The sequence below is a fragment of the Ranitomeya imitator genome, chromosome 1 (assembly GCF_032444005.1).
Source record: "Ranitomeya imitator isolate aRanImi1 chromosome 1, aRanImi1.pri, whole genome shotgun sequence".
In the NCBI taxonomy this organism is placed as follows: Eukaryota; Metazoa; Chordata; class Amphibia; order Anura; family Dendrobatidae; genus Ranitomeya; species Ranitomeya imitator.
Window position 1 is genome coordinate 370,624,812 of NC_091282.1, and position 25,636 is coordinate 370,650,447.

The 25,636-nt window shown below is 45.4% G+C and overlaps 1 gene segment (V, D, J or C); it reads left to right on the forward strand.

Moving 5' to 3' along the window:
* The window catches only part of LOC138672974 (immunoglobulin gamma-1 heavy chain-like), a 606,081-nt gene that overhangs the window by 331,129 nt on the left and 249,316 nt on the right, over window positions 1-25,636 (forward strand).

Genomic DNA, 25,636 nt, shown 5'->3' on the forward strand with positions numbered 1-25,636 from the left:
CTAGGGGGACTTGTCAGGGAGTCACAAAAACACTGAACTTTAGGAAGGCAAAGTTTGACCAGCTTAGAGATGCCCTTAATCTGGTAGACTGGGACAATATCCTCAGAAATAAGAATACAGATAATAAATGGGAAATGTTTAAGAACATCCTAAATAGGCAGTGTAAGCGGTTTATACCTTGTGGGAATAAAAGGACTAGAAATAGGAAAAACCCAATGTGGCTAAACAAAGAAGTAAGACAGGCAATTAACAGTAAAAAGAAAGCATTTGCACTACTAAAGCAGGATGGCACCATTGAAGCTCTAAAAAACTATAGGGAGAAAAATACTTTATCTAAAAAACTAATTAAAGCTGCCAAAAAGGAAACAGAGAAGCACATTGCTAAGGAGAGTAAAACTAATCCCAAACTGTTCTTCAACTATATCAATAGTAAAAGAATAAAAACTGAAAATGTAGGCCCCTTAAAAAATAGTGAGGAAAGAATGGTTGTAGATGACGAGGAAAAAGCTAACATATTAAACACCTTCTTCTCCACGGTATTCACGGTGGAAAATGAAATGCTAGGTGAAATCCCAAGAAACAATGAAAACCCTATATTAAGGGTCACCAATCTAACCCAAGAAGAGGTGCGAAACCGGCTAAATAAGATTAAAATAAATAAATCTCCGGGTCCGGATGGCATACACCCACGAGTACTAAGAGAACTAAGTAATGTAATAGATAAACCATTATTTCTTATTTTTAGGGACTCTATAGCGACAGGGTCTGTTCCGCAGGATTGGCGCATAGCAAATGTGGTGCCAATATTCAAAAATGGCTCTAAAAGTGAACCTGGAAATTATAGGCCAGTAAGTCTAACCTCTATTGTTAGTAAAATATTTGAAGGGTTTCTGAGGGATGTTATTCTGGATTATCTCAATGAGAATAACTGTTTTACTCCATATCAGCATGGGTTTATGAGAAATCGCTCCTGTCAAACCAATCTAATCAGTTTTTATGAAGAGGTAAGCTATAGGCTGGACCACGGTGAGTCATTGGACGTGGTATATCTCGATTTTTCCAAAGCGTTTGATACCGTGCCGCACAAGAGGTTGGTACACAAAATGAGAATGCTTGGTCTTGGGGAAATTGTGTGTAAATGGGTTAGTAACTGGCTTAGTGATAGAAAGCAGAGGGTGGTTATAAATGGTATAGTCTCTAACTGGGTCGCTGTGACCAGTGGGGTACCGCAGGGGTCAGTATTGGGACCTGTTCTCTTCAACATATTCATTAATGATCTGGTAGAAGGTTTACACAGTAAAATATCGATATTTGCAGATGATACAAAACTATGTAAAGCAGTTAATACAAGAGAAGATAGTATTCTGCTACAGATGGATCTGGATAAGTTGGAAACTTGGGCTGAAAGGTGGCAGATGAGGTTTAACAATGATAAATGTAAGGTTATACACATGGGAAGAAGGAATCAATGTCACCATTACACACTGAATGGGAAACCACTGGGTAAATCTGACAGGGAGAAAGACTTGGGGATCCTAGTTAATGATAAACTTACCTGGAGCAGCCAGTGCCAGGCAGCAGCTGCCAAGGCAAACAGGATCATGGGGTGCATTAAAAGAGGTCTGGATACACATGATGAGAGCATTATACTGCCTCTGTACAAATCCCTAGTTAGACCGCACATGGAGTACTGTGTCCAGTTTTGGGCACCGGTGCTCAGGAAGGATATAATGGAACTAGAGAGAGTACAAAGGAGGGCAACAAAATTAATAAAGGGGATGGGAGAACTACAATACCCAGATAGATTAGCGAAATTAGGATTATTTAGTCTAGAAAAAAGACGACTGAGGGGCGATCTAATAACCATGTATAAGTATATAAGGGGACAATACAAATATCTCGCTGAGGATCTGTTTATACCAAGGAAGGTGACGGGCACAAGGGGGCATTCTTTGCGTCTGGAGGAGAGAAGGTTTTTCCACCAACATAGAAGAGGATTCTTTACTGTTAGGGCAGTGAGAATCTGGAATTGCTTGCCTGAGGAGGTGGTGATGGCGAACTCAGTCGAGGGGTTCAAGAGAGGCCTGGATGTCTTCCTGGAGCAGAACAATATTGTATCATACAATTAGGTTCTGTAGAAGGACGTAGATCTGGGGATTTATTATGATGGAATATAGGCTGAACTGGATGGACAAATGTCTTTTTTCGGCCTTACTAACTATGTTACTATGTTACTATGTTACTATGTTACTATCTAAGAGGTCACAAGAGACCTCACAACAATATCCAAAAAACTGCATGCCTCACTTGCTTCAGTTAAGGTCAGTAGTGTTCATGACTCCACCATAAGAAAGAGACTGAGCAAAAATGGCCCAGAGTTCCAAGACAAAACCACTGCTGAACAATAAGAACATAAAGGCTCATCTCAGTTTTGCCAGAAAACATCTTGATGATAGCCAAGACTTTTGGAAGAATACTCTGGACGGACGAGACAAAAGTTGAACTTTTTGGAAAGTGTATGTTCCTTTACATCTGTCATAGAAGAAACACAGCATTTCATAAAAGGAACATCATACCAACAGTAAAACATGGTGGCAGTAGTGTGATGGTCTGGGGCTGTTTTGCTGCTTCATGACCTGGAAGACTTGCTGTGGTAAATGAAATCATGAATTCTGCTGTCTACCAAAATATCCTGAAGGAACATGTATGGCCATCTGTTCATGACCTCAAGCTGAAGAGCACTTGGGTTATACAGAAGGACAATGATCCAAACCACACCAGCAAGTCCACACCTGAATGGCTTAAGAAAAGCAAAATTAAGACTTTGGAGTGGCCTAGTCAAAGTCCTGACCTTAATCTAATTGAGATGCTGTGGTATCTCCTTAGAAAGGGGGTTTATGCTCAGAAACTCTCCAATGTGGCTGAATTACAACAATTCTGATGAGTAGGCCAAAGTTCCTCCAGGGCGTTGTAAAAGGCTCATTGGCAGTTATCGCAAAGGCTTGATTGCAGATGTTGCTGCCAAGGGTGGCACAACCAGGTTTAGGGGGCAATCACTTTTTCACACAGGGCGCTTTAGGTTTGAATTTCTGATTCCCTCAATAATAAAATTGTTAATGTATAAATGGCATTTTGTGTTTGCTTGTATTTGTCTATTATTTAAATTTGTTTGGTGATCTAAAACATTTAAGTGTGACAAACATGGAAAAAATAGAAAGCCAGGAAATCACTACTGTATATTACAAAATCAGCTCCCATGTGAAAGGGGCTATGTGTTGGGAGATAACAGCTTTAAGCTTAATATTACAAAAAAAACAACACTGGTTTCCTGTCTTCTTCCCCCATGTTAGAAAACAGATGAAAAGCAGAGGTTATTGTTCAGCGCTGTTGCAATGTGTGGGGTGGGAGCACTGTGTTGCAACCTTGTACAAAAACCTAATTGATTTTCACATGTCACTTTTCCATTACATAATTTGCTTCTACAATTTTTTTTCTAAATATAGGGATGCTTTGCAATCTCCTGTTCGTCTATTCAAATATGGGGAACCTTTGTCCTGCCAAGAGTCATTTGGAAAAATCACAATAGAGACTAGGGTTGAGCGACTTTTAGTTTTTTAGGGTCAAGTCTGGTTTCGCGAAACCCGACTATCTCAAAAGTCGAGTCGAGTGGAATCGGCCGATTATCGCGAAAAGTCGGGGATCGACCGAAACACGAAACCAAATGCAAGTCAATGGGGAAGCATAGTCGGCAGTGAGTGGAGGCCAGGAAAACACCTACAGTGTCCATTTTAATGGCAAAAACATCCATTCTTGTTACTGAAGCTTGTCAATGTTAATTTACCTTATAATAATAGTTAGGCATTGGAAATTGGGGGTCATTTGGCTAAAGTTGTGGGGGGTAGGGCTGGTTCAAGTATTTAGTGGGCCTAGGTAATCTGGACCACCTCAGGGCAGTGGAGCAGGGAGAGGTAAGTATTTAAATTTTGCAAGTGCTGTGATCCTGAGCAAGCAGGGGGGGCCCACTCGTTGGTATTGGCACTGGCACAGGGCCCCTCAAAGTACGGCGGTGTGTTTGCACGGCGGGGGCGCCTCCCACCGGCAGCGACACTTTTTGCGTACTATGAGGGGCCCTGTGCCAGTGACGTCGCCAACGAGTATTCCCCCCCACCTGATGAAGGAACCTGCACTTTCATCTGCACCTTCCTCTTTGTCCCCGTGTAAGGTGTTATGTTATGCGGGAAGGGGAACCTGACTTTCAGCAGGGTCACATTCTTGCTGTGTAGCGTGCACGGGGAATGTAGCGTTCTGGGTCAATGTACCAGCAGACTCATCTATCACTGGCTGGGCAATGGGCAGGATGAGGAGGAAACAAAGATATAGGCCCAAAGAATAAAGTGGGCTAAATGCAGTTCAAAATTGGTAACAGGACTAACCAGGGGGCATTGCTTTGTTCAGTGGAGTACAACTGTAATGAGAGGCTGACACAGTGAGTAGGCCCAAATCAGTAAGTAGGCTAAATGCAGTTCAAAATTGGTAACAGTAGTAAATAGGTGGCACTGGTTTGTTCAGTGTAGAACATCAAGGAGCGGCAGACACCGTTGGTCGGGCCAACAAAACAAGTAGGCCAAATGCAGTGTTATATTAAAAACAATTTAACGAGAGCCTGAAGATAGAAGGAAGGGAAAGGCAACCTGGAGAACACCTTGGAGAGGAAGACACCGTTTTATAGAACCCAGACCCAACTTGTAGGCCTAATGCAGTGTTGTTTCAACAACTATTTAACGAGAGCCTGAAGATTGAAGCTCAGGAAAGGCAACCAGGAGAACACCTTGGAGCGGCATACACTGGTAGTAGGCCCCAACCCAACTAGTAGCCCCACTGCAGTTGTTCCATTAAAAAACTATTTAACAAGAGCCTGAAGATTGAAGCTCAGGAAAGGCAACCTGGAGAACACCTTGGAGCGGCATACACTGGTAGTAGGCCCCAACCCAACTAGTAGCCCCACTGCAGTTGTTCCATTAAAAAACTATTTAACAAGAGCCTGAAGATTGAAGCTCAGGAAAGGCAACCAGGAGAACACCTTGGTGCGGCAGACACTGGTAGTAGGCCCCAACCCAACTAGTAGCCCCACTGCAGTTGTTCCATTAAAAAACTATTTAACGAGAGCCTGAAGATTGAAGCTCAGGAAAGGCAACCAGGAGAACACCTTGGAGCGGAAGAATCAGTTTGTAGACCACAACGAAACTTGTGGCCCCAATGCAGTTTTATAATTCTGACAGGCTGAAAACCAGCCTTTTTTTTTTTTTAAAGAGGAGAACAGCTGTATTAAGTGGCGCAGACAGACACTGCTAGTAGGCCTTACACCACAAAGTTGGCTCACTGCAGGTTGAAAAAAAGGTACATGGGTACACAGTCGGCATTGGTGTGCTCAGCGGAGGACAAATGGAAGGATGGACCGCAGACAGACTTAGTAGGCCTACAATAAAGAAAGTAGGCTCTATGCACTTTTAAATAGGTTCCAGGGGTACACAGGCAGCATTAATGTGGTCAGCGGAGGATTATTGGAAGGAGGGACCGCAGACAGACTTAGTAGTCCTAAAATAAAAAAAATTAGGCTCAATGCAGTTCGAATTATCTTGCAGGGGTACACAGGCAGCATTGGTTTGTTCAGCGGAGGACGATTGGAAGGAGTGTCTGACACAGTTAGTACTCCCCAAAAATAAATAGATGTTAATGTCTCTCAAAACAACTAAACCAAAAAACAAAAGGGTGGCATAATTAGGTACAGGGGTGGGTTCCTCTGCTGAGTTTCAGACATAGTAATTTGGCGCCGCTAAGTATTTACTGGTGTCAATATAGGACACTGACCCTGACTATTTTAACTAGCATCATACATGTCAACAAATTGGTATTGTCAGTGCCAGGCATTGAAGGATGTCAGCGCATAGACTAAACATTGGTGGAGCTGTGAGAGATAATTTTGCAAGTGGTAGAGCACTGTTTGAGCTGGGGGGGGGGGGAACTCTCTTGTGGCCGGCGGTACAGGCCCAGGGCCCTTCATGTTACAACGGTGTGTCTGACGTTGGTTGCGCGCCACCACCGCCAGAGACACTTTATTGTACTATGAGGGACCCAGTGGCAGTGCTGTCGGCCAAAAGCGGGCACACCCACCTCTTCAGACAAACGGCACTCTCACGGGTGCTTGCGCCAAGTGGCGAGACCTCGGCCCCGTGGGGGGGAGTTAGCACATTTAGGGAGGTGTAAACATGTCGTTTGCTGGACAAACAGCTGCTGCAGATTAAGAGATTGGAACAGTCAGTAAGACCAGTCCACAAGCAAGACTTTTTTATAGGAAAGCTAGGTGTCAGCCGGGAAAGGTGGGGCAAAATAATTCGAAATCCATGAGTGGTTCATTTTAATGAAGGTCAGATCATCAACATTTTGGGTAGCCAGACGAGTCCTTTTTTCAGTCAATATTGAACCAGCAGCACTGAATACCCTTTCTGATAGCACACTAGCTCCTGGGCAAGCAAGCTCCTGCAATGCATATTCTGCCAATTCAGGCCAGGTGTCTATTTTGGATGCCCAGTAATCAAATGGGAATGACGATTGAGGGAGAACATCGATAAGGGATGAAAAATAGTTAGTAACCATACTGGACAAATGTTGTCTCCTGTCACTTTGAATTGATGCTGCAGTACCTGTCCTGTCTGCGGTCATTGCGAAATCACTCCACAACCTGGTCAGAAAACCCCTCTGTCCAACGCCACTTCTGATTTGTGCACCTCTAACACCTCTGTCCTGTCGCCCCCTGCACCTCATGTGAGAACCATCATCGGCACTGTGTGCTGGGAATGCCTGAATCAAACGGTCTGCCAGAGTTGCTTGTTTGGTTGCTAATATTTGTTCGAGGCTCTCATGTGGCATGATATTTTGCAATTTGCCTTTATAGCCAGGATCAAGGAGGCAGGCCAACCAGTAATCGTCATCGGTCATCATTTTAATAATGCGTGGGTCCCTTTTGAGGATACGTAAGGCATAATCTGCCGTGTGGGCCAAAGTTCCAGTTGTGAAATCTGCGGTTGTGCTGGGTTGAGGGGCAGTTTCAGGCAAATCTACGTCACTTGTCTCCCTCAAAAAACCTGAATCCGGCCTTGCAACGCCAACAGTTTCTATTGGCCCCTGAGAAGCTTCCTCATTCAAAAAATACTCATCCCCATCATCCTCCTCGTCCTCCTCCTCTTCGCCCGCTATCTCGTCCTGTAGACTGCTCTGACCAGACAATGGCTGACTGTCATCAAGGCTTTCCTCTTCCTCGGCTTCAGACGCCTGCTCCTTTATGTGCGTCAAACTTTGCATCAGCAGACGCATTAGGGGGATGCTCATGCTTATTATGGCGTTGTCTGCACTAACCAGCCATGTGCATTCCTCAAAACACTGAAGGACTTGACACAGGTCTTGTACCTTCGACCACTGCACACCTGACAACTCCATGTCTGCCATCCAACTGCCTGCCCGTGTATGTGTATCCTCCCACAAATACATAACGGCACGCCTCTGTTCGCACAGTCTCTGAAGCATGTGCAGTGTTGAGTTCCACCTTGTTGCTACGTCGATGATTAGGCGATGCTGGGGAAGGTTCAAAGACCGCTGATGGTTCTGCATACGGCTGGAGTGTACGGGCGAACGGCGGATATGCGCGCAAAGTCTGTGCATTATGAGGAGCAGGTCGGGTAACCCCGGATAACTTTTCAGGAAGCACTGCACCACCAGGTTTAAGGTGTGAGCCAGGCAAGGAATGTGTTTCAGTTGTGAAAGGTCTATGGCAGCCATAAAATTCTTTCCGTTATCACTCACTACCTTGACTGCCTCAAGATGTACAGTGCCCAGCCATGACTGAGTTTCTTTCTGCAAGAACTCGGACAGAACTTCCGCGGTGTGTCTGTTGTCGCCCAAACACTTCATTGCCAATACAGCCTGCTGACGCTTGCCACTAGCTGTCCCATACTGGGACACCTCATGTGCAACAGTGGCAGCTGCGGATGGAGTGGTCGTGCGACTGCGGTCTGTGGACGAGCTCTCGCTTCTGCAGGAGGATGAGGAGGAGGGGGGGTGAACGCCTACAGCCAACTGTTTCCTAGACCGTGGGCTAGGCAGAACTGTCCCAATATTGCTGTCCCCTGTGGACCCTGCATCCACCACATTAACCCAATGTGCTGTGATGGACACGTAACGTCCCTGGCCATGCCTACTGGTCCATGCATCTGTTGTCAGGTGCACCTTTGTACTCACAGATTGCCTGAGTGCATGGACGATGCGGTCTTTTACATGCTGGTGGAGGGCTGGAATGGCTTTTCTCGAAAAGAAGTGTTGACTGGGTAGCTCGTAGCGTGGTACAGCATAGTCCATCAGGGCTTTGAAAGCTTAGCTTTCAACTAACCGGTAGGGCATCATCTCTAATGAGATTAGTCTAGCAATGTGGGCGTTCAAACCCTGTGTACGCGGATGCGAGGATGAGTACTTCTTTTTCCTAACGAGAGTCTCATGTAGGGTGAGCTGGACTGGAGAGCTGCAGATGGTGGAACTAGCGGGGGTGCCGGTGGACATGGCAGACAGAGAGAGGGTTGGAGATGGTATTCTTGCTGGTGCCCTACATGCAGTGTTTCCTACCACGAACCTGGTGATTCCCTGGCTGCTTTGGCCTGGCGACGAAACCTGCACATTTACTGCAGGTGGTGCGGTAAACGGTGGGCTTACAGTGAGGGAAGGGATGTAGTGTTTCTGACTAGCTTCATTGGCCGAGGGTGCTACAACCTTAAGGGACATTTGGTAGTTAGTCCAGGCTTGCAAATGCATGGTGGTTAAATGTCTACGCATGCAACTTGTATTGAGACTTTTCAGATTCTGCCCTCTGCTTAAGGTAGTTGAACATTTTTGACAGATGACTTTGCGCTGATCATTTGGATGTTGTTTAAAAAAATGCCAGACTGCACTCTTTCTACTATCGGATAGACTGAGCTTCTTTAAACGGATGGCCACGCTGTCCTACAACTGGTTTTGCCACTCGTTTTTGGCCAAATACGGGCCCGGCAGATGGAACCTGTTGCGATGTTGATGCCTGCTGCGGCTCCTCCTCCTCCGCTTCAGAGCTACTGCCGCCTGCACCTTGTTCCCCCAATGGCTGCCAATCGGGGTCAACAACTGGGTCATCTATGACCTCCTCTTCTATCTCGTGTGCAACTTCGTCTGTGTCACCGTGTAAGCCGGTGGTATAGCGTTCGTGACGGGGCACCATAGTCTCATCAGGGTCTGATTCTGGATCAGTACACTGCGAGGGCAATGTTCTGGTCTGAGTCAAAGGAACAGCATAGTAATCTGGCTGTGGCTGTGCATCTGTGCAATCCATGTCCGATTCAACTTGTAATGGGCATGGCCTGTTAACTGTTTCACTTTCTAACCCAGGAACGGTATGTGTAAAGAGCTCCATGGAGTAACCCGTTGTGTCGCCTGACGCATCCTTCTCTGTTGTTCTTGGTGAAGAAGACAAGGAAGCGACTTGTCCCTGACCGTGAACATCCACTAACGACGCGCTGCTTTTACATTTACCAGTTTCAGAAGAGGAGGCGAAAGAGCTAGAGGCTGAGTCAGCAAGGAAAGCCAAAACTTGTTCTTGCTGCTCCAGCTTTAAAAGCGGTTTTCCTACTCCCAGAAAAGGGAGCGTTCGAGGACTTGTGTAGCCAGACGACGAACCTGGCTCAACAACTCGAGACTTAGGTGCTATATTGCTTTTCCCACGACCACCTGATGCTCCACCACCACTACCATCATTACCAGCTGGCAATGACCGCCGACGGCCACGACCTCTTCCACCAGACTTCCTCATTGTTTGAAAAACGTAACCAAACTAACGGTATTTGTTACTGTTAAACCAGTTTCAAGGTGAACTCAAACTTCTGTTGGATTTATATATCCCTTTATAGGTGGGTGAGACTGCAGGGAAAATCAGGCCCAATGTATAACAGTACACAGCTTCAGTGGCAGACAGATATGCCACTAACAGGACTGACGCTGATGCAGACACTAACAATTAAAATCTCCCCCTTTTTATTTTTTCTGGGAGAATATTGAAGAAATGTGGCCCACTCTTATACAGTATATGTTCTGTGGCACAAAATTAGAGACAGATGCCACACACAGCACTGGCACTGAGGCAGAATTGCCAATCTTAATCTCCAACTATTTGGTTTTTTTTTCAGGGAGAATTTAAAAGAAATCTGGCCCAGTGTTACACACTAGGGTTTCTGGGGCACAAAATTAGAGACAGGTAGCACACACAGGACTGGCACCGAAGCAGAAATGCCAATCTTAATCTCCCACTATTTTTTTTTTTCCTGGGAGAATGTAAAAAAAATCTGGCCCAGTATTACACACTAGGGTTTCTGTGGCACAAAATTAGAGACAGATGCCACACACAGCACTGGCACCGAAGCAGAAATGCCAATCTTAATCTCCACTAATTTTTTTTATTTATGTGAGAATTGGCAAGAAATCAGGCTCACTGTTAGACTGTATGTTTTCTGTGCCAGAAAATGAGACACAGATGCCACACACAGGACTGCCACTGATGCAGATTTGTCAATTTTAATCTGCACGCTTTTTTTTTTTTTTCTTCTTCAGGGAGACTAGTGAATAAATCTGGGCCACTGTATTAGAGTATATTTTCCGTGGCAGAAAGTGGCTTGAAGAGATATAATGAAAAAAAAAAAAAAAAGGGACTGTCCTACAATTACTATCTCCCTGCAGTAATCTCAGCAAAGTATGGCAGGCAGCAATAACAAGGAGTGGACTGCTGAACAAAAAAGTCAAAAGTGAGGACAAACAAACAAGATAGCTGTGCAGAAAGGAAGGAGCAACAGGATTTGTGCTTTGAAAAAAGCAGTTGGTTTGCACAGCGGCGTACACACAGCAATGCAGCTATCAGGGAGCCTTCTAGGGCAGCCCAATGAGCTACAGCGCTGAGGGGGAAAAAAAAAAAAATATGTAGCTTCCACTGTCCCTGCACACCGATGGTGGTGTTGGACAGTGGAAATCGCTACAGCACAAGCGGTTTGGGGGTTAATGTACCCTGCCTAACGCTATCCCTGCTTCTGACGAAGCGGCAGCAACCTCTCCCTATGCTCAGATCAGCAGCAGTAAGATGGCGGTCGGCGGGAATGCCCCTTTATAGCCCCTGTGATGCCGCAGAAAGCAAGCCAATCACTGTAATGCCCTTCTCTAAGATGGTGGGGACTGAGACCTATGTCATCACGCTGCCCACACTCTGCGTCCACCTTCATTGGCTGAGAAATGGCGCTTTTTGCGACATTGAAATGCGACTTTGGCGCGAAAGTTGCGTACCGCATGGCCGACCCCACACAGGGATCGGGTCGGGTTTCATGAAACCCGACTTTGCCAAAAGTCGGCGACTTATGAAAATGAACGATCCGTTTCGCTCAACCCTAATGGAGACATTGGGCTCTGGCATATACGTCACTGGAGACACTGGTCTGGGGCATATACAGTTCAAACTAGTTTACATACACTATATAAAAAGACACATATGCATGTTTTTCTTAGTATCTCACATGAAATCAGAATAAACCTTTCCCATTTTAGGTCAGTTAGGATTACCATAACTACTAATATTTGCCAAATGCCAGAATAATGAGAGCGAGAATGTTTTAAAGCATTTTTATTACATACTGCCAAGTCAAACATTTACATACACTAAGATTACTATGCCTTTATACTATTCTGGACAGCCCATATGATGCTGTCATGTGTTTAGAAGCTTCTTTTTTGGGGCAACATCTGAATTAATTAAAGACACACATGTGGATATATTTTAATGCACACCTGAAACACACTGCTTCATTGTATAGTATCATGGGAAAGTCTCAAGAAATCAGACAAGATGTCAGGAAGGGAATTGTGGACTTGCACAAGTCTGGCTCATCCTTAGGTACAATTTCAAGATACCTGAAGGTGCCTCATTCATCTATACAATTATACACAAGTACAAACAAGATGGGAAAGTCCAGCCATCATACTGCTCAGGAAGGAGACGGGTTCTGTGTCCCAGAGATGAACGTGCTTTGGTCCGACATGTGCATATCAAAATAAGGACAAATGCAAAAGACCTTGTGAAGATGATGGCAGAAACTGGTAAGATTGTGTCAATATCTACAGTGAAACGAGTGCTGTATCAAGATGGGCTGAAAGGCCTCTCTGCCAGGAAGAAGGCATTACTTGCAAACTTGCCTGACCTTAACCCCATAGAGAATCTATGGGGCATTGTCAAGAGGAAGATGAGAGACAATAGACCCAACAATGCAGATGAGCTGAATGCTGCTATCAAAGCAATATGGGCTTCAATAACACCTCAGCAGTGCCACAGGCAGATTGCTTTCATGCCATGCCGCATTGATGCAGTAATTGATGCAAAAGGAGCCGCAACCAAGTATTGAGTGCACTTACTGGACATACATTTTGTATTGAAGAACTGAAATATATTAACTTTTTGATGATATTCTAATTTTGTGAGAAGCACCTGTATTTGGTATTGCAGTGTCCATGAGAATCCGAAATATGAAAAGTCACACTATATAACCCCTTCAGAGCACTTCATAAAAAAATTATGTCATGTTGTCCTGCAAACAATAAGCCGCCAGCGGAGAAAACAGCTCTGTCCTTTCTCTTTCCTGGCCATACCTCTCCTTCTTCTCCCCATAGTCCTTTCCCCCTTGCCTCTCCCCCCACTCACACTCATCAAACAACACCTCATTAATACATTTTTATCTGCCCCCCTCTGACGTAACCTGATCCTTATTTTTCACCCTCACAAAAAACACTAATCCAGGCCTTTGGCCTTTATTAACAAACCTACACATCACATCCATTCTAGCATCTGGCTCTTACTGACAGTTTCATACCACCCCTGGACAGTTTCACCCTTATCCAACCTCTTAACACCTCCAACACTTGTCTATTATGAACCATACCATTATTGCCAGTGCGCAAGCGCGAGGCAGATCAGCCTCACACAATGTACACCTCGAGAACTCTGGCCGTGTCATCAACTGGTGATGTCCCTACCGAGGGTGTGTCTTCCACGCACTTTCGGTCCCACGATTCACGGCACATGCTATTTAGAACCCACTTACCGGGCCAGCAAGATGCAGTACACAATGAAGGTGCGAGAGCACCAATATACAGATGCACAGTAACGTAAAAAGCCACTTGGCGACCCCCATAACCTGGGCATTGATTACCTCTCTCCATGTATTGTTATTTAAGTATGGAATTAGTATCTTATGTTATGTTTCTCTTTTTGCAGCAACTATATGAATAAGACCCTGGTAGCATCGAAATATTATTTTGTCACTCTCCACCTGTAAATATTTCCTGCACTTTCTCCGTATATTGCTATTGTCTCATTCACTATATGTTAAATAAATTTGATAAATTTGGTGCTATATACACCGGCATGTCACAGACAACATCACCCATTCCTTAAAAGAATCTAAGCCTGCTAGGTTGCATTTCACTACTGACACCTGGACGAGCAAGCCTGGCATTACATCTCTATGACTAGACGATGGGTGACTAAGGTTGCTGTGGAGGCAGGCGGGGAAGGTCTGCTCCACAAGTCTTGGAATCCCCAAGGCTGGCAGGGTGCTTGAGGATGGAGAACTAACTATACACACTAACTATAAACTAATAGACAACAGGAGTAGGAGAACTAAACTACTAATCACTTAAGGTTGGATAACTAAACATCTGCACAACAAGGGATGGTGAACTAAATCTCTTGACACCAAGGGATGACAAACTAAACCACTGCACACCAGAAGATGGAGAACTAAGCTACTAAACACCTAGGGTGGGAGAATTAGATCACTACACAACAGGGAATGGAGAACTAAACCACTACACACAAAGAGGTGGTGGACTAAACCACTAGACACCAAGTCTTGGAATCCCCAAGGTTTGTGGCACAGACCTCTGTAACTAAAACTTCCTCCACTGCTTCTGCTATCTCCACCTCCTGTGGGGCTTTCACCTGCACCCTCAACCTCTCCCTTAATGAGACACACACTCCAACACTGCAGAGAGAATCCCCACAACTACGAACTGCATAGCCAGGGCTCAATGCAATCAGGTAGTGTTTAAATTAATATGCCTTGGAGATCGCAGTCACACAGTTCAAGAGTTGTTTGGCTGATATAAGTCCCTAGGATACCGGCACCTCCGGTGAGGAGTTTTGTGTATGTGGATTCAGGGCTGGCGTATAGCCATTAGAATTCCGGCTCCACCGGAGAGGAGTTGCTTGTGTGCTATTCTGACTGCATGACCACTGTTGGCTCTATTAGGTAGCTGTGATCTCCTGTGAGGTTAACAGGGCACAGCGTTCTCTTTTCTTAGTGAATCTGTGAAGTAACAGAGTTCGCTTATACCGCCATATAGTACCGCCTGTTACTGTCCTGCATGGTGGACCCCGGGTTGCGAATGCACCTACTGTCTCATATATATATATTCGATGCGTTCCGCCAACCCTAACATCTTCTTTGTCATCTTTGTCATACAGTCCTCATCCACAGAAAAAAAATGTCTTATGTTACTATTGTCATACAGTAGGGTAGATCTCACTTTTTATACATCCACAGCCCCCCCCCAAAATTTCTTCTGTAATTAACATGCTGTAGGGTAGATCTCACTTTGACATTGTTTGGAACATCTAGTCTGTGTTTTACAGGACTCATCAACACCCAAATAAAATTCTTCTGCGTAGGGGAGAACCCTGTTTGAAATTGTTTGGAGTATCTAGTCTATATTATTCAGGCCTCATCCACACCAAGAAAATAATTTATTCTGTTACTAACGTCATGCAGTAGGGGAGATCTGTTTGAAATTGATTGGAGCGTATTTTCTTTCTCATACAGGCGTCATCCACACTAAAACAATTCTTGCTTCTGTGACTAATACGATTCAGCATGCCATATTTCACCTTCTCATTTAGTGCTGCTGAAATTCAGCTGTGTGCAGAGGTGGTGCATGATAAAAAAAAAATCAATTTTTTTATTTATTAATACTGTGCTCCTAGCAAACTATCTGAGCAACATGATTGGGAAAAAGCGAGGTCGTGGTGGAAGGAGGATTAGGCTTGGTGTTCAAGGTGTATGAGGGGTGTTCAATAAAGATTTCTACTGACCCACTTCTATTTATCACAGGATGCTGAAACTGCACACGTGTAATGATATAAGTCTCTATAGGTTACATGCCAATTTGCATCTTAGAACTGATAAAGATCTTGATTTTACAAGGCTGCACACCAAAGGAGATGTTCAATGAGATGAAAGAGGTTTTTGGTGATGATTCCCCACCATATGATGTAGTCAAGAACTGGCATCATCAATTCAAATGTGGTTGGACTTCGATGCAAACAGCTCCATTTCCAGGGTGACCTCACTCTGCTATTGATGAACACACCATACAGCAAGTGGAGGTCACCATTTTGGAAAATTGCCGGGTAACCATTCAACGCCTAGCCTAAAATGTCAAGATTAGTGTGGGGTCCATGGAAAAAATCATCCAAGACCATCTTCACATGCATCCCCTTGCGGGGTTCCCCGGCTGCTCACACTTTTCCAGAAGCAGGAACGAGTCGAATGCTCTCAGGCTTGATTGACTATGTGCCATGTAAACCAGGACTTTTGCAACAGACTGATCCACAGGATGAAAGCTAGGTCCATCACTATGATCCTGAGACTAAAGTCCAGTCGATGCAATGGAAGCATCATTACTCACCGCTTCCAAAGAAGGCACGTGCTCAACCCACGGCAGGCAAGGTAATACTTATATTATTTTGGGACCATCATGGAGTAGTATTGTTGGATCTACTAGTAAAGGGTACCATGATAACGGGGGCATACTATGCTTCACTGCTGCAGAAATTGCAGGAGGCCATCAAAACCCTCATATGTGGGGTAGATGGTAATGTTTGTGAAAGCAGTAGTGAACCAACAACGTGGGGAACGACGGTGGCTCAGTTGTTAGCACTACAGCCTTGCAACGCTGGGGTCCTGAGTCACTAATTTTTGGAAATGTGAACATTCGTCGTTGGGTGTCCATCGGCTGGGTTGGGTGCAATGTCAGTCCCTATTATACTATTTCTACTGTGGTGAAATTGATGCTACTTTGGTGGTGTCTGCCACAAATTTTTGTCTGCCACTCATTGGGTCTCCTTCAAGTGTGTTGCTTGTAGCAGTAGGCCTCCGAGACCGGCAGTCCTCCTATCCCTTTGAGTCAACTACCCGTGTTATCCTTACATTTTTCTTACTATAGTAGTCTACAAAACTGTTATTTTTGCCATCTGAGTGGGGCTGAGCATCAATTTCTATTTATTTATTTTTTATATCACTTATATAGCACTAATAATTCTACAGCGCTTTACAGACATTTACAGGTATTGCTGGCACCGTCCCCATTGGGACTCACCATCTAAATTTCCTAACAGTATGTCTTTGGCGTGTGGGAAGAAAAATAAGTACTGGGTGGAAACCCTCTGAAACACAGGGAGAACATACAAACTCTTTGCAGATGCTGTCCTTGGTGGGGTTGGAACACAGAACTCCAGCGCTGGAAGGCTGCTAATGTTGTTGCATTGATGACTAAACATTCCTGGGGTTGGAAGCCTATCACTGTGATGCACATTGTGTGCCTCACTGCTGTCTTGGGGAAAACCACTGTCAATATTGTCTTCAGGCATGTTTTGATACTGCAGAATGGGCGCGTGCCTTTCCAATGGGGAAGCAACTGGCAAAATGTACTTTTGCATCCTGGAGCAAACAGACTGGTAACCCAGTAGTCAGCACTGTTTAGAATTCTATCAATACTGGCAAAAATCATGTTGCAGATAATGCTGTAAGAAGACACTCATGGGTCGGTCTCTTTCATGAGGTCCAAGTCCATAGTGTGTTGGTGGCGTGATAACACTCAAGCTTGCTTTCTTCATCCCCTCTTGGCAACCACGGACAACAGAGAAGGAATCATTATCCTCTCCACCTCCTAACTTGCGCGTCCATATCCTCTTCCTTCTCCTCCTTTTCCTGGTCCTTCTCCATTTGTTCCTCCCATGGCAACCGCCTGTGTGACTGCAGACTTGAACTTAGAGATGTTGTTAACCCTAAAGGCATCCTCCTCTGCTTCTTCCTCTTTCCACGGGACCTAGTCTATACATTGTATAATTGTTATTTATTTTTTCACCTTTCTCATTCGCTCGCACGTGTGTTCACAGCACCTATTTCACAAAATTATTCCTTTTATATATGTGGTATATTTATTATATTATTATTATGCAATATGTCACTTCATGTATCATATGTTTCACATCCACTTGGATGATCTTTATTATATAGTTAATGCTTTTTATAAGAGTGTTATTATGACTTTATATTCACGATTATATTTATTGTCTTATAGTATGGATATTGCAATATTTGTGATTATGTAGTCACTTATTATGCTTACCTTTTAATAGCTCCTTTAATGTATTTTTCTTTCTCATACTTAGTTTCTGTGCGCTTTTATATTTTTTTTACAGATTTGGTGCTGTTTGTGCTCCATTGTGAGCGCATTCGACACCTCCAGTGGCTATTCCCTCTATTAGCACGCATTATCTGTTTTTCACTTCCAGCTCTGCGGTTGTGTGCGTTCCACCGTGGAGCGCAATTGATACTTCCGGTCCGCGACTGTCATTTATTTTTGTGGTGTGTAATAACATGATTATTTATTTCTTTTTGTTGGTGGTATGTGTGTTTTGTACTTTTGGTGCGCGATCCTGGCCATGATATTATTTGATATCAGCAATTTAACCATGCTTCCCTTCATCTGGTTACTTCTGGTCTCGTGGTGAATGTGGCGTGCACTCCATGGTGGAGCGCATGCTATTTTTAGCCCGAAACATCACATTTTTCATTTCATTAGTCTTTTATTATGAGGGTTTGTCTTGTCTTCTCTTTGTTTGTATATTTTGGATGCTATTTATTGAATAATTTTATTGACTATGCCACATGATTTTTCTGGGAACTGTGTTACTGATTGGTTTGTACGGCATATAAATCATTCCCCCTTTCTACCTCCTTTCACTCCTTGAAAAAGCCATTACCAGGCATTGGAGGAAACAGGAAATTATTGGGTATGGACTTTATAATGTTATAAGATATTTCTTTTACCCTATCACTTATGCCTTTTTGATCTTTGAATGCATGTTTGCAAGTATATACTGGCTATATGTAAATGTTTTTTGTTTGTTTTTATTGATGAGGAATGTAGTGCTTTGTTGTTTTTTTTTTTTTTCTTTTTTTTCCAAATTTATTTGGAAATGTTTTTTTTTTAATAAATATATCAGTCCATGATTGTATCCATGTACCCACTCCAATTACTGCACTGGAGTTTTTCATATTCTGTTGTTGGGTTGTCCCCTTTTATATGCTATATGTGTATTTTAATATTATTAATAAAATTTCGCGTTTTTATTATATTGTTTTTGTATTGTTGTTTTTTCAGAAGGTCATTACATATGAAAGGGGGTTAAACTAGCAGTGGGCCGGTTCATCAAAGCTTTTTCTCCAGTGGTGTAAAAGCTTTGAAAGGCGCTAAATTTTTGCACAGCATGGAGTTGCATAAGAATATTGTGATTTTCACATTTTCACGCCAGTTTGAATAAGCTGCATAAATGGGCTGAGTTGGGGAGGAGTAGAGAGAAATCTGGCATGGCCACATCCTCCCATTCAATTAATTACAATGGATGGCATTTTGTTTACCAGAAGTGTTACTCCTGTCCCTGACCGGACTATATACAGGTCCACACTATATCCTGCATTACAGTGTGTCTGTGTATACTGTATGTATATAGTGTGGACCTGTTTACAATATAGTGCTGTGTATACACTTTATACAGCCCCTCTGCCTCTGTTCTATATACAGCCAGCACCGCAACAGCCTCTGATATATACAGCCCGGCAGCAGCCCCTCATATATATACAGCCCAACAGCAGCTTCTAATATATACAGCCCAGCAGCAGCCCCTCATATATATATATACAGCTCAGAAGAAGCCCCTCATATATATACAGCCCAGCAGAAGCCTATTATACATATACAGCCAGCACAGCAACAAACTCTGATATATACAGGTAAACAGCCTCTGATATATATAGCCCGGAAGCAGACCCTCATATATATATATATATATATATATATATATATATATATATATATATATACAGCCCAGCAGAAGCTATATATATATATATATATATCTCACCAGAAGCCCCTCATATATATATACAGCCCAGCAGAAGCCTCTCATACATACATAGCCCAGCAGAAGCCTCTCATACATATACAGCCCAGCAGAAGCCTCTGATATATAGAGCCCAGCAGAAGCCCTCATATATATATTCAACCCAGCAGAAGCCTCTCATACATATACAGCCCAGCAGAAGCTATATATATATATATATATATATATATATATATATATATCTATCTCAGCAGAAGCCCCTCATATATATATACAGCCCAGCAGAAGCCTCTCATACATACATAGCCCAGCAGAAGCCTCTCATACATATACAGCCCAGCAGAAGCCTCTGATATATAGAGCCCAGCAGAAGCCCTCATATATATATTCAACCCAGCAGAAGCCTCTCATACATATACAGCCCAGCAGAAGCCTCTCATACATATAGAGCCCAGCAGAAGCCACTGACATATAGAGCCCAGCAGAAGCCCCTCATATATATACAGCCCAGCAGACGCCTCTCATACATATACAGCCCAGCAGAAAGCCCCTCATATATATACAGCCCAGCAGAAGCCTCTCATACATATGCTGCCCAGCAGAAGCCCCTCATATATATATATATATATATATACAGCCCAGCAGAAGCCTCTCATACATATACAGCCGAGCAGAAGCCTCTCATACATATAAGATCACAGCAACAGCCTTTGATATATACAGGTAAACAGCCTTTGACATATACAGCCCGGCAGCAGCCCCTCATATATATATACTAGCTATTGAACCCGTTGTACGCCCGGGTGGCGAGCATTTATATTGGTATATGGTCTCCATCCTGGTATGTGCTGCTCCATCCTGCGTCCCCATCCTGTCATGTGCTGCTCCATCCTGCGTCCCCATCCTGTCATGTGCTGCTCCATCCTGCGCCCCCATTCTGTCATGTGCTGCTCCATCCTGCATCCCCATCCTGTCATGTGCTGCTCCCATCCTGCGCCTCCATTCTGTCATTTGCTGCTCCCATCCTGTCATGTGCTTCTCCCATCCTGCACCCCCGTTCTGTCATGTGCTGCTCCCATCCTGCGCCCCCGTTCTGTCATGTGCTGCTCCTATCCTGCTCCCCTGTTCTGTCATGTGCTGCTGCCATCCTGCGCCCATTCTGTCATGTGCTGCTGCCATCCTGCGCCCGTTCTGTCATGTGCTGCTCCCATCCTGCGCCCGTTCTGTCATGTGCTGCTCCCATCCTGCGCCCGTTCTGTCATGTGCTGCTGCCATCCTGCGCCCGTTCTGTCATGTGCTGCTGCCATCCTGCGCCTCCATTCTCTCATTTGCTGCTCCCATCCTGTCATGTGCTGCACCCATCCTGCGCCCCCGTTCTGTCATGTGCTGCTCCCATCCTGCACCCCCGTTCTGTCATGTGCTGCTCCCATCCTGCGCCCCCATTCTGTTATGTGCTGCTCCCATCCTGCTCCCCTGTTCTGTCATGTGCTGCTCCCATCCTGCGCCCGTTCTGTCATGTGCTGCTGCCATCCTGCGCCCGTTCTGTCATGTGCTGCTCCCATCCTGCGCCCGTTCTGTCATGTGCTGCTGCTATCCTGCGCCCGTTCTGTTAAGTGCTGCTCCCATCATGTGCCTCCATTCTCTCATTTGCTGCTCCCATCCTGTCATGTGCTGCACCCATCCTGCGCCCCCGTTCTGTCATGTGCTGCTCCCATCCTGCACCCCCGTTCTGTCATGTGCTGCTCCCATCCTGCGCCCCCATTCTGTTATGTGCTGCTCCCATCCTGCTCCCCTGTTCTGTCATGTGCTGCTCCCATCCTGCGCCCGTTCTGTCATGTGCTGCTGCCATCCTGCGCCCGTTCTGTCATGTGCTGCTCCCATCCTGCGCCCGTTCTGTCATGTGCTGCTGCTATCCTGCGCCCGTTCTGTCATGTGCTGCTCCCATCCTGCTCCCCTACAGCCCAGCAGAAGCCTCTCATACATATACAGCCGAGCAGAAGCCTCTCATACATATAAGAGCACAGCAACAGCCTTTGATATATACAGGTAGACAGCCTTTGACATATACAGCCCGGCAGCAGCCCCTCATATATATATATATATATATATATATACTAGCTATTGAACCCGTTCTACGCCCGGGTGGCGAGCATTTATATTGGTATATGGTCTCCATCCTGGTATGTGCTGCTCCATCCTGCGTCCCCTTCCTGTCATGTGCTGCTCCATCCTGCGTCCCCATCCTGTCATGTGCTGCTCCATCCTGCGCCCCCATTCTGTCATGTGCTGCTCCATCCTGCATCCCCATCCTGTCATGTGCTGCTCCCATCCTGCGCCCCCGTTCTGTCATGTGCTGCTCCCATCCTGCGCCCCCGTTCTGTCATGTGCTGCTCCCATCCTGCGCCTCCATTCTGTCATTTGCTGCTCCCATCCTGTCATGTGCTGCTCCCATCCTACGCCCCCGTTCTGTCATGTGCTGCTCCTATCCTGCGCTCCCGTTCTGTCATGTGCTGCTCCCATCCTGCGCCCCCGTTCTGTCATGTGCTGCTCCCATCCTGCTCCCCTGTTCTGTCATGTGCTGCTCCCATCCTGCGCCCGTTCTGTCATGTGCTGCTGCCATGCTGCGCCCGTTCTGTCATGTGCTGCTCCCATCCTGCGCCCGTTCTGTCATGTGCTGCTCCCATCATGCGCCTCCATTCTCTCATTTGCTGCTCCCATCCTGTCATGTGCTGCACCCATCCTGCGCCCCCGTTCTGTCATGTGCTGCTCCCATCCTGCGCCCCCGTTCTGTCATGTGCAGCCCCCATTCTGTTATGTGCTGCTCCCATCCTGCTCCCCTGTTCTGTCATGTGCTGCTCCCATCCTGCGCCCGTTCTGTCATGTGCTGCTGCCATCCTGCGCCCGTTCTGTCATGTGATGCTCCCATCCTGCGCCCGTTCTGTCATGTGATGCTCCCATCCTGCACCCGTTCTGTCATGTGCTGCTGCCATCCTGCGCCCGTTCTGTCATGTGCTGCTCCCATCCTGCTCCCCTGTTCTGTCATGTGCTGCTCCCATCCTGCTCCCCTGTTCTGTCATGTGCTGCTCCCATCCTGCTCCCCTGTTCTGTCATGTGCTGCTCCCATCCTGCGCCCGTTCTGTCATGTGCTGCTGACATCCTGCGCCCGTTCTGTCATGTGCTGCTCCCATCCTGCGCCCGTTCTGTCATGTGCTGCTGCCATCCTGTGCCCGTTCTGTCATGTGCTGCTCCCATCCTGCTCCCCCGTTCTGTCATGTGCTGCTCCCATCCTGCGCCCGTTCTGTCATGTGCTGCTGCCATATAAAAAAAAAAATACCATACTCACCTATCGTCCGGCTCCACTGCAGGTGTGTCTTCAAGAAAATGGCGCCGGAAAGCGCGGACTGCGCAGGCGCCGATTCTGGCAGCAGGAATCGGCGCCTGCGCAGTCCGTGCTTTCCGGCGCCATTTTCTTGAAGACACACCTGCAGTGGAGCCGGAGTGTGTCTTCAAGAAAATGGCGCCGGAAAGCACGGACTGCGCAGTCGCCGATTCCGGCAGCAGGAATCGGCGCCTGCGCAGTCCGCGCTTTCCGGCGCCATTTTCTTGAAGACACACTCCGGCTCCTCTGCCTGTGACTGGTAAGTCAGAGGGCAGCGCCGGCGCGCATTAAGCGCGTCATCGCGCCCTCTGAACTGTCACAGCAGAGGAGCTGGGAGACGGAGCCGCACGCAGCGCTGGAACGGGGAAAGGTGAATATACTTATCCTCCTGGCGGTCCCTGACTCTCCGGTGGAGATCGCGGTATGCGTTCAGTGCTTACGCATACCGCGATCTCCTGGGAGCGTCACTCTCTGGGGGCCAGACTGCGCCGGCACTTGTGCCTGCGCAGTCTATAAAGGCTTCGGACAGAGTGACGCTCCCAGCGTTATATTATAGATACAGCCCAGCAGAAGCCCCTCATATATATATATATATATATATACAACCCAGTAGAAGCCCCTCATATATATAAGCCCAGGAAAAGCCCCTCATATATATATATACAGCTCAGCAGAAGCCCCTCATATGTATACAGCCCAGCAGAAGCCCCTCATGTATATATACAGCTCAGCAGAAGCCCCTCATATATATACAGCCCAGCAGAAGCCCCTCATATACCGGTATATACAGCCCAGCAGAAGCCTCTCATATATATATATATATATATATATATATATATATATATATATATATATATATATATATATATATAGCCCAGCAGAAGCCTCTCATATATACAGTGGGGCAAAAAAGTATTTAGTCAGTCAGCAATAGTGCAAGTTCCACCACTTAAAAAGATGAGAGGCATCTGTAATTTACATCATAGGTAGACCTCAACTATGGGAGACAAACTGAGAAAAAAAAATCCAGAAAATCACATTGTCTGTTTTTTTATCATTTTTTTTGCATTTTATGGTGGAAAATAAGTATTTGGTCAGAAACAAACAATCAAGATTTCTGGCTCTCACAGACCTGTAACTTCTTCTTTAAGAGTCTCCTCTTTCCTCCACTCATTACCTGTAGTAATGGCACCTGTTTAAACTTGTTATCAGTATAAAAAGACACCTGTGCACACCCTCAAACAGTCTGACTCCAAACTCCACTATGGTGAAGACCAAAGAGCTGTCAAAGGACACCAGAAACAAAATTGTAGCCCTGCACCAGGCTGGGAAGACTGAATCTGCAATAGCCAACCAGCTTAGAGTGAAGAAATCAACAGTGGGAGCAATAATTAGAAAATGGAAGACATACAAGACCACTGATAATCTCCCTCGATCTGGGGCTCCACGCAAAATCCCACCCCGTGGGGTCAGAATGATCACAAGAACAGTGAGCAAAAATCCCAGAACCACGCGGGGGGACCTAGTGAATGAACTGCAGAGAGCTGGGACCAATGTAACAAGGCCTACCATAAGTAACACACTACGCCACCATGGACTCAGATCCTGCAGTGCCAGACGTGTCCCACTGCTTAAGCCAGTACATGTCCGGGCCCGTCTGAAGTTTGCTAGAGAGCATTTGGATGATCCAGAGGAGTTTTGGGAGAATGTCCTATGGTCTGATGAAACCAAACTGGAACTGTTTGGTAGAAACACAACTTGTCGTGTTTGGAGGAAAAAGAATACTGAGTTGTATCCATCAAACACCATACCTACTGTAAAGCATGGTGGTGGAAACATCATGCTTTGGGGCTGTTTCTCTGCAAAGGGGCCAGGACGACTGATCCGGGTACATGGAAGAATGAATGGGGCCATGTATCGTGAGATTTTGAGTGCAAACCTCCTTCCATCAGCAAGGGCATTGAAGATGAAACGTGGCTGGGTCTTTCAACATGACAATGATCCAAAGCACACCGCCAGGGCAACGCAGGAGTGGCTTCGTAATAAGCATTTCAAGGTCCTGGAGTGGCCTAGCCAGTCTCCAGATCTCAACCCTATAGAAAACCTTTGGAGGGAGTTGAAAGTCCGTGTTGCCAAGCGAAAAGCCAAAAACATCACTGCTCTAGAGGAGATCTGCATGGAGGAATGGGCCAACATACCAACAACAGTGTGTGGCAACCTTGTGAAGACTTACAGAAAACGTTTGACCTCTGTCATTGCCAACAAAGGATATATTACAAAGTATTGAGATGAAATTTTGTTTCTGACCAAATACTTATTTTCCACCATAATATGCAAATAAAATGTTAAAAAAACAGACAATGTGATTTTCTGGATTTTTTTTTCTCAGTTTGTCTCCCATAGTTGAGGTCTACCTATGATGTAAATTACAGACGCCTCTCATCTTTTTAAGTGGTGGAACTTGCACTATTGCTGACTGACTAAATACTTTTTTGCCCCACTGTATATACAGCTTAGCAGAAGCCCCTTATACATATACAGCCCAGCAGAAGCCTCTGACATATAGAGCCCAGCAGCAGTCTTTGATATAGACAGCCCAAATTTCTACAATATACGATGTACATGTGTACATATTTTAATCTTTAATGCCCTTTCAGGACTTCAAGGGTTGACCAGGTCAGATATACTGCGTGAATTGGACTTTAGTGACATCATTAGTGATTTTGCAGCACGAAAATCAAGGAAAGTGCCCGAATTGTAAAAAAATGAATGATTTTACTTGAATTACTCTGCATAAATGATTTTGGTAAATAAACTTGCGTTTGTTTCATTTTGTGTTTTTGCATTATATATTGCAGCACCTTGAAAAATTGGCCTCCCTCCCAAATGGGCCCCGGGCCACCCACCTCTTA